General features: G+C 43.8%; 1 protein-coding gene across 1 annotated transcript in view; it reads left to right on the forward strand.

Annotated features, from left to right (window-relative positions):
* Positions 1 to 14,382: 14,382 nt before the first annotated feature.
* Positions 14,383 to 15,421, forward strand: part of h6pd (hexose-6-phosphate dehydrogenase (glucose 1-dehydrogenase)) — a 55,011-nt gene continuing 53,972 nt past the window's right edge. Inside the window, exon 1 of the mRNA XM_063032988.1 lies at positions 14,383 to 14,414. The gene's annotated coding sequence lies outside the window, so the exon portion shown is untranslated. The remainder of the gene's footprint in view (positions 14,415 to 15,421) is intronic.

Raw genomic sequence — 15,421 nt, forward strand, 5'->3', positions numbered from 1 at the left:
CCTAACACTGACCTGTTCCCACAACCTGTGGGCTATCAATGACGCTTCACTTCATGTTCTTGATATTTATTGCTTACTTATTTATTAATCTTATTTTCCTTCTTTTTGTACTTGCACAGTGGGTTGTCTTTTGCACACTGGTTTTCTGCCCAGTTAGTGCGGCTTTTCATTGATTCTTTTATGGTTATTGGATTTATCAAGTATGCCCACAAGAAAACGGATCTCAGGGTTGTATATGGTGACATATATGTACTTTGATAACAAATCTGTTTTAAACTTTGAACTTTGAACTTATTTGCATAGTTTGTTGTCTCTTGCACGTTGGTTGTCTGTCTTGTGCGCAGTTTTTCATTGGTTCTGGGATGTAGGCAAAAGATGGGCAACTATAGGCCAGTTAGCTTAACATCTGCAGTTGGGAAAATACTTGAAGCTGTCATTAAGGAAGAAATAGTGAAACATTTAGAAAGGAGGGGTTCCATTAGACAGATGCAGCATGGATTCAGAAAGGGCAGGTTCTGTTTGATAAACTTACTGGAGTTCTTTGAGGACATAATGAGTGCAGTGGATAGAGGGGACCAGGTGGACGTCGTATACTTGGATTTCCAGAAGGCGTTCGATAAGGTGCCGCACAAGAGACTTATAAATAAGATACGGATGCATGGAGTCGGAGGAAGTGTATTGGCATAGATAGTGGATTGGTTAACCAATAGAAGGCAGAGAGTTGGTATAAATGGGTGTTTCTCCGGTTGGCAGTCGGTGGTGAGTGGGGTGCCACAGGGGTCAGTGCTGGGCCCACAGCTGTTTACCATTTACATTTCAAAGTTGCTGGTGAACACAGCAGGCCTGGCAGCATCTCTAGGAAGAGGTACAGTCAACGTTTCAGGCTGAGACCCTTCATCAGGACTAACTGAAGGAAGAGTTAGTAAGAGATTTGAAAGTGGGAGGGAGAGGGGAAGATCCAAAATGATAGGAGAAGACAGGAGGGGGAGGGATGGAGTCAAGAGCTGGACAGGTGATTGGCAAAGGGGATATGAGAGGATCATGGGACAGGAGGCCCAGGGAGAAGGGAAAGCATCTCCCCCTCCCCCTCCCACTTTCAAATTTCTTACTAACTCTTCCTTCAGTTAGTCCTGACGAAGGGTCTCGGCCTGAAACGTCGACTGTACCTCTTCCTAGAGATGCTGCCAGGCCTGCTGTGTTCACCAGCAACTTTGATGTGTGTTGCTTGAATTTCCAACATCTGCAGAATTCCTCTTGTTACTACTTACATTGATGATTTGGAAGAGGGGACTGAGTGTAGTGCAGCAAAATTTGCTGATGACACTAAACTGAGTGGAAAAGCAAATTGTACAGAGGATGTGAAGAGTCTGCAGAGGGATATAGATAGGTTAAGTGAGTGGGCCAAGGTCTGGCAGATGGAATACAACGTTGGTAAATGAGAGATTATCCACTTTGGAAGTACTAATAGAAGAGAAGATTATTATTTAAATGGTGAAAGATTGCAGCATGCTGTTGTGCAGAGGGACTTGGGAATGCTTGTTCATGAATCGCAAAAAGTTGGCTTGCAGGTACAAGTTATTAAGATGCAAATGGAACGTTGGCCTTTACTGCTAGAGGGATTGAATTCAAGAGCAGGGAGGTTATGCTGCAACTATAGAGGGTACTGGTGAGGCTGCACCTGGAGTACTGTGTGCAGTTCTGGTCTCCAGACTTGAGGAAGGAGATGCTGGCTTCGGAGGCAGTACAGAAGAGATTCACCAGGCTGATTCCAGAGATGAAGGGGTTAACCTATGAGGAGAGATTGAGTCGCCTGGGACTATACTCTCTGGAATTCAGAAGAATGAGAGGGAATCTTATAGAAACACACAAAATTTTGAAAGGGATAGATAAGATAGAAGTAGAAAAGTTGTTTCCATTGGTGGTTGGACTAGAACTAGGGGACATTGGCTCAAGATTCATGGGAGAAGATTTAGGACGGAGATGAGGAGAAACTGTTTTTCCCAGAGTGGTGAATCTGTGAAATTCTCTGCCCAGGGAAGCTTCTTCACTAAATATATTTAAGATACAGTTAGATATATTTTTACATAGTAGGGAAATTAAGGGTTATGGGGAAAAGGCAGGTAGATGGAGCTGAGTTTACGGACAGATCAGCCATGATTTTATTGAATGGCGGGGCAGGCTTGATGGGCCAGATGGCCTACTCCTGCTCCTATTTCTTATGTTTTTATGTCCTATTGTGTTTCTTTGTATTTACTGTAAATGCCTGCAAGAAAATGAATCTCAGGGTTGTATATGGTGACATATCTGTACTTTGATAATAAATTTACTTTGGATTTTGTGTAGTTGCCCATTGCTGATCTGAAATCGCTAATAGTCTCATTTGGAAGAAAGTCATTTAGAGAGAGGTTCTGACTGCTGACTACACTGAATTCTGGTTGTGGATACGGCCAAGCTGAGTAATCCAATCCAGGTCAAAAAATGTCATTGCATCATCGGCATATAATCCATAAAGGATCATGTAATCGTTGCTTCCTGATTTATCTTGTCTCCTTGTTTTCCTTCTTTCAACCTTGGTGATGTTGTGCTTGAGAAACCGTGTTCCCTCATCATGTTTTCTTACCGTAGAACGTGGAACAGGACAGCACAGGAACAGGCCCTTTGGCCTATGACTGGTCAGTCTTATTTGTGTGTAGTTTTTCATTGATTTTATTATTTTATTATAGATACAACATGGTAACAGGCCCTTCTGGCCCAATGAGCCCATGCCACCCAATTATACCCATGTGACCAATTGACCCACTGACCTGTACGTCTTTGGACTGTGGGAGGAAACTAGAGCACTTGGAAGAAACCAGAGCACTTGGAGGAAACCCACCTGGTCACAGGGAGAACGCACAAATTGCTTCAAAAGTTCAAAGGTACAGTTACTGTCAATGTATGCAGCACACAGCTTTGAGAATCATTTTCTCCAGATAGGCAGGAAATGAGAAAATAATAACCCCCACCTGCACAAAAAAAAGAAACAAAAACTCCCAAAACCCCAAATCTCCAGTCCCCTCCCTCAGAAAAAATACTCAGATTGCACCACACAGAAACAGCACCAAAGACATCAAACCCCAAACCTCGATCCCCCTCCCTCACACAAAAAACTAACAAATCACTCCACACGGATAAACAGGAACAAGATAAATTGCAGAATTTCGACAACATCCTCTAAAAGCATTGAGGATGGCAACCGCTCGAACACAGCGACGAGCAAGAGGCAGGTAATTGGCGCTGAACGCACGCTTTCGTCCGCATTCACCCTGAGGTTTCAATCTTCCTCGACGCTTTAATCAGCAATAAATGGAGTCGATCATGGCCCTGTCTCTGAGCTTCTCCTCCCCCAGGCAGCTTGTGCCCTTGCTCCCCTCCTGGAATTTTCTTGGAGACAGCAGAGCGCTAGATCACTCAGTCATAAGCTCCAACTGTTCAAGAAATACATTTAAAATAAAAAGAAGACGTAGAGGACATAGGAAAAGTGAAGTAAGCAGTTCTGTGGACTGTCTGGAAGATGTCATCCAAGGAATCGTTGTTCGCTGGCGCCATTTTGACTGGAAGTCCTTACATCTGGACAGCAACAGGAATTGAAGCCGGGTCGTTGGAGCTGTGAAGCCTTACGCTAACTGCTAGGTTACATGGCCGCCCCAATAATATGGTATTGTATTCTACTCTGTTGTATATCTCTGATCCACTGTGAATGCCTGTGAGAAAATATATTTCAGGGTAGTATATGGTGACATATACGTACCTTGATAATGAATTTACATTGAACTTTGGTGTAATGCTAAACTAATTAAGCAAATGATGTCTAGTTAAACTGATCCCTTCTGCCTGCACATGGCCCATATCCCTCCATTTTCTACACATTCAGGTGGCTATCTAACAGCCTCAAACGTCTCTATCAAATTTGCTTCCACCACCACCTCAAGCACCACGTTACAGGTACCCACCACTGTGCGTAAAAAAAAATGTGTCCTGCACATCTCCTTTGAACTTTCCCCCTCTCACCTTGAACATATTAGAGATTTCGACCCTGGGAAAAAGGTACCAACTGTCTATGGCTCTCATAATTTTATCACCCTCAGTCTGGTCACCCCTCAATCTCCACGGCTCCAGAGAAAGCAATCCAGTTTTGTCCAAACTCTCCTTTTGGCACATGTCCTCTAATACAGTATACTAAAACACATGAAGTCCCATGTCTTTCTGTGACTCTATGGACCTACCTGTGTTTGGTTTTCAGTATCACCTGGATGATGATGTCAGTGTGACACAGTTCGCAGGTACATAGACTGGAGGGAAACGTACGGGTGATCAACGGCTGACAAACCAAGGTCCCAGAGGTGACTCTGGAAGTACAGTGGCCATTGTTTTGCATAAAAAACTAACACAGTCTGGGGATGTGCTGGAGGCAGCCCACAAATGTCGCTCCACACCTCAGTCGCCAACTTAGCATGTCCACGACTAAGTCCTTGGAATGTGGGAGGAAACCGGAGCACCTGGAGGAAGCCTACACAGTCATGAGGAGAACGTACAAACTCCTTACAGAGGGCAGCGGGTATCAAACTCAGACTGCTAGCGCTGTAAAGCGTTACGCTGGCCGCTACGGTCATGTGCCGGCCAGCAGCGTCAGGCGCACTGAGGGATGCAAAACCAATCTTCAGGCTCTGTGATCCATAGGACAAATCAGTGAATTTTGTTCACACTTTATACAGTAACTGATCAGAAAGGGCAGGAAACTATTCTCCTCTCTGAACACCTTTATATACCATAGTCCACAGTGCACATCTCCAGATATAGGGTCATTTATAATTTTAATCTGAAATTTGGGAACAGCTTCTTTCCAACTGTGATAAGACTGCTGAATGGAGCCTGACCCGGATCTGGGCCGTACCCTCCAAATATCCGGACCTGTCTCGGTTTTTTTGCACTACCTTACTTTCCATTTTTCTATTTTCTATTTATGATTTATAATTTAAATGTTTAATATTTACTAATTTTTACTTTTTTTAATATATTTAATATTTGTAATCCAGGGAGTGGGAAGCGCAGAATCAAATATTGCTGTGATGATTATACGTTCTAGTACCAATTGTTTGGCGACAATAAAGTATAAAGTATTGAAAGTACAAAGTAGACCAATGAACAAAACAGCACAAGAACAGGCCCTTCAGCCCATAATGTTGGTCCAAGCCAAATAAAATAGTTGTTAAAGGCCTAACTAAACTAATCCCTTCTACCTACACAATGTCCATTCCCCCTCAACCCCCACTCCCTCATTCTCTGCACATTGATGTGTCAATCGAAGAGACTCTTAAACAATTCCTGACAGCATACCCCAGGCACCCATCAGACTTTGTATTAAAAAACTTGCCTCTCACATCTCCTTTGAACTTATCAGCTTAAATGGATGTGTTCTAATATTAGACATTTCCACCCTGGTAAAAATACTGCCTACCTATTCCATCTACACCTCTAATAACTTTATAACTTCTATCGTTTCTCCCCTCAGCTTCTGCCACTCCAGCGAAAACAACCTAAGTTTGTCCAGCCTCTCAGGCCTCATTGAACAGACGTGCAGCAAAGCCCGAAAGTAGATCTCAGAGGTCCCGATCGAAACGGGTCGGAAGTCCCGCCCAGGCATGAAGGCCGGAGACTAAGTCTGCAAGTCTCTGCAAGTCTGCTGGGAAGTTAGAGCCAGCAAAGCCATGAGTCATAGGGTTAGAGGACTGTGTTTGTGCGTGGGTGTGTGCTTCGCTGTTGTTGGCTTGTTTTTTTTAATTTCAAAATATACTTTATTCAAAAATAAATTATATACAATAAACCATTCAATAACTTGCCATCCTTTACATACGTTTCCATTATAGTCAGTACATATCCGTACTTATGGCCGCCCACGTGGCACTGCAGTTGTTGACCTTACCACATCATTGTGTATACTCCCTGCCACCCGACCCCTCCCACTCCCGCGGGTGAAGAAACCTATACCGTGGTCCTTCCTCACTGGGCCCTTGTGGTGCCTGCACCAAGTTTCAGTGCGTCCCTCAGCACGTACTCCTGCAGCCGAGAACGTGCCAGTGGGCAGCATTCTCTCACGGACATCTCCAAGTGCTGGTAGACCATCAAGTTTCGGGCCAACCAAAGAGCGTCTTTCACCGAGTTGATCATCTGCCAGCAGCACCGGATGTTGGTCTCTGTGTGCGTCCCCGGGAACAGCCCGTAGATCAGAGAGTCTTCTGTTACGCAGCTGCTGGGGATGAAACGTGACACTAGCCCGTCCATCCTCCTCCACACCCTCTTTGCGAACTGACAGTGTGCAAAGAGGTGGGTCGCAGACTCTTCCTCACTGCAGTCCTCCGGTGGGCAGTGGGGTGCGGAGGCGACGTTCCGGGCATACAGGAGGGCTCTGGTTCCGGGCGACCAGGTGAGGTCCTGGTGCCTGTTGGTGAGATCTGGCGATGAGGCATTTTGCCAGATGAACTGGACGGTCTGCTCGGGGGACCATCCCACTGTGTCCATCACGTCCTTCTCCTGCAGTGCCTGCAGGACATTACGTGTTGTTGGCTTGTTGCTTGGTATGTTCTGCTTTGTTGTCTTCTGTGTTGTTCTGCTGAGCCTTGAGGGCATGCTGTGTTGACACCTGCGGGCCAACGTTCCCTCTACTTTGTAATGACCTGTGTGTGCAAAAATCTCGCTCAGTGGCAACAACCTGTGCACACTGAATAATTTCTTCAATAAAAACTGTATCAATAAGCCAGTTCTAAAATCTGCAAATTATTGCAAACTCCATGTAGTCAACACCATCTGCATCAGAAATCAGAAAAGGAAATGTGATTATGCACGATCATAAAATATACTTAACATGCCAATGAGGTAGAGCATGACGACCTTTTGTACGCAGTTTACATTCTTTTGTGCGCTAGTAACAAAAGATGAATGCGCGTGCACACGTGCCCACCTTACAGGGAACATTGTTATATCCTTGGCTGTGTCAGTTCCTAATGCAAATGACACATTTCACTATATGTTTTGATGTATGTGTGATAAACAAATCTAAATCTGAAATCTGAAATCGTCTTTCTACTCCAGGCTGCATCCTGGTAAGCTTCTTCTGCACCCTCCCCAAAGCGTCCACACCCGTCCTATAATGGAATGGAGTGAATACTGCAGATGCAGCCCAACCCGAGCATTAGTATCCTGCAACATCACTTCCTGACTCTTCAACTCAATGTGTGGACTAACAAAGGTATGATTAAAAGGGTTTTCCTGATCTACAGTATTAAGTGATATGGGCAAAGATATCGCGCTTTCTTACCAGTCAGCTGTAACCTCATTGAACTATGGAGCAGGCTCGAAGTGTTGAATAGCCGCTTGCTGTCCCTACATGGTAAGTTTTAAACACTAAGAACAATTGTCATGTTACAGGTATAAGTTTATAGCTTTTCTTCAGAACAATCAGATTATGGACTGTTAACCTTGTTTTATATATATATAAACACAGAGTGGATTGTGGTTAATTGGGCCATCAGTTAATTGGGGTAGCCATTTATTCAGGACAACTCTCAATGAACAAAAACGAATCAAGAGAATGGCCAGGATTCCCTTCCTTTATTTGGGACACTATGTCACTTAATTGGGACAGGAGACTGTTGCCGAACATTTTCTAACTAGTTTCAGTCGCTTGCACTTGCATACCTGTTAGACACTAAACTTTGGGCAAACTGTTTTTAAACAGCGTCAACTGCATGTGTTTGTGTTAAAAAAAAACAGTGATTTTTGTGACTGATATTAAAACAATTCAGAACTGTTTTGCTCACTGCAGTTTCAAGCATTCAGGCTTGGAGATGCCAGAAACAGCCAGGAGTGAAAGTTAAATGATTTTACTATTTCAAAAAATTAAGAACTACGAAGAATTGGAAGGCATCGACAATCATCTTGAATGTTCCTTTTGGTCCCCACCGGATACTCATCTCTCAACTGTGGCTCCAAATAGCTGTTTGTATGCGACAGTGGTCACACTCCAGTACACCACTTCAACAGATGGGCTAAACCAAGTGAGGATTGCCAGCATGTCTGACACCCCAGTGAGATAGTGATAGATGAGATGTGTCATTGCATGCAAAGTCAGCCCTGGCGGATTGGGCGGATGAGATCTACAGTGAGATCCGATGGCCAGGAAGGTGGTTCTGCAATGCCACGTGGAGAGTGTAGGGCATGACAGGCATAGAAAAAGTCATGATTATCCACAGCAACCAAGGAAGACTCCAGTTGTGACGTCTACTCGTCCCACTGGACCCGGACTTCAGAGGTTGAGAGAGTGGGAATGCCCCTGTACAACGGCTTTTCCATTTAAAAAACTCTCTTGCACAGGCTTCATGTCATTGTTGGGTACAACAGAAAACCACCAGTAGTATTGGCAGTGCTCTAATTTGTTCAGTAGTTCATTTAAATACACTGTGTACATACATCTACCGATGCCTCTGGACACATTTTCAGTGATGTTCCTGGAATCATTGGGTGTTTCGGGTCTTTCAACATCATACACCCTCCTCCAGGTGACCCAGCTGGGGCTGATCAGACCCCAGCTTGTGTCCAGATGGCTAGCTACTTATGACTCCATGGCTCCCCTCTTTTGAGCCACAGCCATCTTGAGGCCCTCTCTGCCGCATCGGTGGTACTGCGGATGGCTTCCCTCTTCCTCTCTCCCTCGATGCCCAAATTGCTGAAGGCTCTAACTAAGGAACGGGCTGCAAATCCCCTACAACCAACCTCCCCTGGGACAATAATTGTTGTAATGGCTTGCAGCTTCCTATCAACCCTCCCTCGACGTTTCCTCCAGAATTTGGTTAACATCTTCATCAAACTGCTTCCACAGTGAAGTCAAGTTAGCTGCAGGCCATTTGATCGGTATCCTGTTAGACTTCATGTTAGAGGGATTAGTTTGCAACACTTGGAGGTTCCGGGCACTATGGGGTGACTCCGGGCCTGGCCCCTCCTTTGTCTCACCAGGTTGGACACCTGCGCGTTGTGCTGCTCCTGCTCCCGCCAAACACTTCATCCTCGCTTGGTGGATCTTCAAGCCGCACAATTTGTTACTCAGGTAGTAGTTTTATATACCTTTTTAACTATTTCCTCAAAACATTGGCTAAATGGTGCAGCCGCTTAATTTGGCCAAAATGTACCGGTCCCAACATGTCCCAATTCACCGGAATGTGTGTGTGTGTGTGTGTGTGTGTGTATATACACAAACATAGAGCATATGCATATTTCTATTGTAATTTCATTTTTTATTATGTATTGCAATGCACTGCTGCCACAAAACAACAAATTTCATGAAATATGCCATTGATATTGAACCTGATCCTGATTCAGATTCTGTAAGTTAGCTTCTAGTTAGTCCCCCTCACCCGTCTCTAGCTATTACTCTCTGAACCATAATTTCTCTTTACGTTTACACTTTAAATCGCTCTTTAATAATACTGTTTACATTGTAAATCCATGCTGGTATTTATATATTTATGCACATTTTATTCCATATCCGTACTTTAACCTCAAAGTTGATCGTTTTTATAATTCTTTACAATTGTTGAATGTTTTTTGTTGCACGTCGTGCCAACACACCACAGGAAATCCCTAGTCCATGTAAATGTATCTGGTGAATAAAATTGATTTTGATCCTTGACGAGTGTTTAATTTTATAGATTTTAATGAGACCTGCTTACATTGTTGAATTTACCCAGAACATTCAGACTGATATCTGGGCATATGGATTTCATGAATGTCACACAGTAGTCTGCATTTGACAACTCAGTACCCAAGTGTGCAATAATGTATTATTGTGTACTTTCATTTGGATCAGTAACCTCATAAAAGCTACAAATCAAGATGAAGCAGCACAAACTGTATAGTATACCTCGATAAAATGACTCCAAAATCACACTGATATAAAATCGGTGGCCACTTTATTAGTTACACTTGTACACTTGCTTATTAATGCAAATATCTAATCAGACAATCACGTGGCAGCAACTCAGTGCATAAAAGCATGCAGATATAGTCAAAAGGGTCTGCTGTTGTTCAGACCAAACCTCAGAATGGGAAGAAATGTGATCTAAGTGACTTTGACTGTGGAATGATTTTTGGTGCCTGGTGGGGTGGTTTGAGTAATTCAGAAACTGCCAGTCTCCTTGGATTTGCACGCACAGCAGTCTTTCGATCTTACAGAGAATGGTGTGAAAAGCAAAAAAAAAACAGTGAGCAGCAGTTCTGCAGGTGAAAAGCTTTGATATCGATAGATGTTAGAGGAGAATAGTGAGACTGGTTCAAGCTGACAGGAAGGTGACAATCACTCAAATAACCATACGTTATGCGTTACAACAGTTGGTGTGCAGAAGAGCATCTCTGAATGCACAACACGTCAAACCTTGAAGTGGATGGGCTACAGCAGCTGAAAACCATGAACATACATTCAGTGACCATTTTACTAAGTAAGGAGGTAATTAATAATAAACACACAACACATCGAACATTGAAGTGGATGGGCTAAAGCAGCAGAAGACCGCAAACTCCTGTATCTCATAAAGTAGCCATTGGGTGTATTTCTCAGCAATTGCATGTATTTGCCAGTTATTTTCTCTCTATATATCTACAGACATCTTACTTATCTTGATAGTATTATTTTTGATAGATAGCATGAGACATTGTCATGAATTACATAAAGTGATAAAATTACATCTAGCCGGTAGAAATGTTTCAGGTGGCTTCTGTGCTAATCAATGAAGCTGTAATCAATTGGGATTGAGTCACATCATCTATATGAATATCCTCTATCAGCTAGAAGTTATTTTATATTTTATTTAGAGACACAGCATGGAAACAGGTCCTTCTGGCCCAGTGAGCCTGCTCCACCCAATACACCCATGTGACAAAGTAACCTACTAATCCGTTTGTCTTTAGAAAATGGGAAGAAACCCACACAGTGAAAAGGAAGCATACAAACTCTTTACAGACAGTGGCGGGATTGAACCCTGCCCACAGGTGTTGGAGTAGCATTGCGCTAACTGCTACGCTAATCTTTCCTGGAGAAGTTATTCTGTCTTTATCGGGGGAAGGTTTTTCTACTAATTAAAAGGATTTTTTTTTCTTCTGAATTGGAACTGTCTTAATATTGGAATTTGGAATATTATTATTGAAACTGGATCAGCAAATTTGCAGATTACACCAAGATCGGGTGTTTAGTAGAAAGCGGGGAAGGCTACCAAAACTTGTGGCGGGATCTGGACCAGGTGGGAAGAAAGGGCTGAAAATGGCAAATAGAATTTATTGCAGACAAGTACGATGTATTGCACTTTGGAAGATAAAACAGGGTAGGACTTACACAGCGCATAGTCGAGCACTGAGGAGTGCTGTAAAACAGAGGAATCCTGGAAAACAGATAGACAATAGACAATAGACAATAGGTGCAGGAGTAGGCCATTCAGTCCTTCGAGCCAGCACCACCATTCACTGTGATCATGGCTGATCATCCACAATCAGAACCCTTTTCCTGCCTTCTCCCCATATCCCTTCACTCCGCTATCTTTAAGAGCTCTATCTAACTCTTTTTTGAAAGAATCCAGAGAATTGGCCTCCACTGCCTTCTGAGGCAGAGCATTCCACAGATCCACAACCCTCTGTGTGAAAAAGTTTTTCCTCAACTCCGTTCTAAATTGTCTACCCCTTATTCTTAAACTGTGGCCTCTGGTTCTGGACTCCCCCAACATCGGAAACATGTTTCCTGCCTCTAGCGTGTCCAATCCCTTAATAATCTTATATGTTTCAATCAGATCTATAATTCCTTGAAAGTGATGGCACGGGTAGATAGTGTCACAAAGAGAGCTTTTGACACATTGACCTTCATAAGTCAAAATTCTGAGTACACGAATTGGGATGTTATGTTGAAGTTGTATAAGACATTGGTGAGGCCTAATTTGGAGTACTGGGTGCAGTTCTGGTCACTACCTACTGGAGAGATATCAATAAGATTGAAAGAGGACTGAGAAAAGATAAAATATAAATATAAAGTATGTTGCTGGGATTTGATGACTTGAGTTATATGGAAAAGTTGAATAGGTTAGGATTCTATTCCCTGGAAAATGGGAGAATGAGGGAAGATGTGCTGATGCTATACCAAATTATGAGGGGTATAGGTAGAGCAGGTGCAAGCAGGCTTTTTCCACTGAGTTTGGGTGAGACTAGAACTAGAGGTCACAGTTTAAAGGTGAAAGGTGAAATATTTAAGGGGGACATGGGGGGGGGGATACAAAGAGTGGTACAAGTGTGAAATGAGCTCCCAGTGGAAGAGGTGGATGTGGGTTTGATTGCAGCATTGAAGAGAAGTTTCGGTAAGTACAATAATGGGAGGGGTAGTGTCCAGGTGCAGTTTGATGGGACCAGGCAGAATAATAGTTTGGCATAGACTAGATGGACCAGAGGGTCTGTTCCTGTGCTGTAGTGTTCTATGGCTGCCCTAATAAGGGCATCAAAGGATACAGGGAGAAGGCAGCAGAACGGGGTTCAGATTCAACACACACAAAATGCTGGAGGAACTCAGCAGATTTCCAGCATCTGTAGATTTTCTCTTGTTTGGGGTTCAGATTCAGGTTCCTTTATTCATTATACATACTTCAAAACCCACAGTGAAAAGCCTGCTTTTGCGTTAACGACCGACACAACGTAAGGATGTGCTGGGGTCGGCCTGCGGATATGACCAGACACTCTGGCACCAACATAGCATACGCACAATGCTCGGCAGAACAACACGGAACACAACAAGCAACTAAACAATTCCTCCCTCCAACCTAAGCTCTAACTTGACCCCTAACTTCCCCCCAACCCCAAAACCATCTCTACGAACTGAAAAAAACAATGAAATCTGAGCTACGACCTCGACAGAGACCTCGGTAGAAAAGCTACTTCCTCAGGAGTTTACAAAGATTTGGCACGATATCTATAACTAGAATTGAATGGACTTTATTTCTTACATATTTCACATACATGAGGAGTAAAAATCTTTACATTATGTCTCCATCTAAATGTGCAATGTGCAATCATAGTAATATATAATAAATAGAACAGTCAGTGCAATACAGAGTACACTCAAATCAGCGTGAGTTCATCAGTCTGATGGCCTGGTAGAAGAAGCTGTCCCGGAGCCTGTTGGTCCTGGCTTTTATGCTGCGGTACTGTTTCCCGGATGGTAGCAGCTGGAATAGATTGTGGTTGGGGTGACTCGGATCCCCAGAGATCCTTCAGACCTTTTTTACACATCTGTCTTTGTAAACATCCTGAATCATGGGAAGTTCACAACTACAGATGCACTGGGCTCTCCGCACCACTCTCTGCAGAGTCCTGTGATTAAGGGAGGTACAGGTCCCATACCAGGCAGTGATGCATCCGGTCAGGATGCTCTTGATTGTGCCCCTGCAGAAATTTCTTAGCACTTGGGGGCCCATCCCAAACTTCCTCAACCGCCTGAGGTGAAAGAGGCGTTGCTGTGCCTTTTTCACCACACAGCTGATGTGTACAGACCACGTGACACAAACTCCTGTAGATGTGTAGTGGAGAGTATATTGATTCGCTCCATCACAGCCTGCCATGGAAATTCTAATACCCTTGAATAGATAATCCTACAAAAAATAGTGGATATGGCATAGTCTTTCACGGGTAAAGCCCTCTCCACCACTGGGCACATCTACATGGAGTGTTGGCACAGGAAAGCAGCATCCATCATCAGGGACCCCCAAACACCCAGGTCGTGCACTCCTCTCTTCTCACTGCTGCCATCAGGAAGAAGGTACAAGAGCCTCAGAACTCACATCACCAAGATCAGGAATAGTTATTACCCCTCAACCATCAGCCTCTTAAACCAAAGGGAATAACTTCACTCAACTTCACTTGCCTCACCTTTGAAAAGTTCCCACAACCTATGGACTCGCTTTCAAGGACTCTTCAACTCATGTACTCGATATTTATTGCTTATTCATTTATTATTATTATTTCTTTCTTTTAGCATTTGCACTGTTTTAATTTATTTTACACACTGGCGCAACGCTCAAGTTGGTGCAGTCTTTTATTGGTGCTATTATGGATTTATTGAATAGCCGGCAAGAAAATTAAACTCAAGGTTGTATGTGGTGATACTTTTATAATAAATTTGCTTTGAACGCTGACGCTTTAGAAGTCTCGAGTACCCTTGGCGATGGGTGAGTGTGAAGGTAAAGCGCTAGCGGAATGGACAACTCGGAGAGGCGGGCTGCAACTTGCGGAAGCAGGGGGTCAGATGACAGCAGGCTTTGCCCGCCCCCCATGTTCACGGAAGTGTGCTCTTCAAGCAGGTTGGTGAATGGTTCGGTAATGTTTCGAGGCAGGTTTTATTGGGGAGGGAGATGGGGGTTGTTGCCAGGGTTGGACTTGCTGATATGTTGCAACCAGGGCGAAATGAAGCGCTGGCTGGCGGGGGTTTCCGATGGAACCGCTACGTGGAACAGCTGACGCGAGGATCAACTATACCACCTTCCCGGAGCCAGGAGGGAAATGGCAATCATTTCCCGGCCCCTTGCTGGATTCCAGTCAACAATGCACTTCTTAAAGACAGTGACTTACATTTAAACTGAACGGGGAACGCACACTTTGATGTAACAAGGCGGCTGGAATTCTTTTGCCAGGTGGCTACGTGGAGTGCTGACGTTTTGACGTGTGCTTTCCTACCAGAATCCCTCTGAAATACGCCTACTAGTATCTCCTTTACTCCACAGATTCAGTTTTTGCAGAATTCCCCCTCCTTTTGTCTCTAATATACCGTATTTTATTCTTTTTTTTAGTGGTTGCTTTCTCGCAGTTGCAGGGACCCGGGTTCGATCCTGCACTCGGGTGCAGTCTGTGTTTCAGGGAACCCTGGGGGTTCCCCTTGCCCCTGGTTGTTCCCGCTTTCCCTCACATCCCAAACACCGGTTAGTGGGTCAATTGGCTGCCGTAAATTGCCTCTAGTTGTATCTGAATCAGGAGAATTAGGTTTAATATCAGGTATAAGGCGTGAACTTTGTTGTTTTGTGGTAGCAGTACATAATAAGATAAAACTATAATTTACCGTCATCATCATCAGCAGGTGCCGTGCCCAGTTTGAGCTTTGAATGCCATGGCTCACACACTCCTGTTTCGGGTCAAGTGGTTCAAATGATTGGTATTCATTTCCAGTTCTCTGGCTGCTGTCTCCATCATCATTTGTCTTTGCCTTCCTCTTGCTTTCTTCCCTTCAATCTTTCCCATAATTACCGTGCATTCTAACTCCTTTTTCCTAAATACATGTCCAATGAAGTTACGTATAATTTACTATATATATATT

Source organism: Mobula hypostoma, chromosome 25 (genome assembly GCF_963921235.1).
Source record: "Mobula hypostoma chromosome 25, sMobHyp1.1, whole genome shotgun sequence".
NCBI classification, from domain to species: Eukaryota; Metazoa; Chordata; class Chondrichthyes; order Myliobatiformes; family Myliobatidae; genus Mobula; species Mobula hypostoma.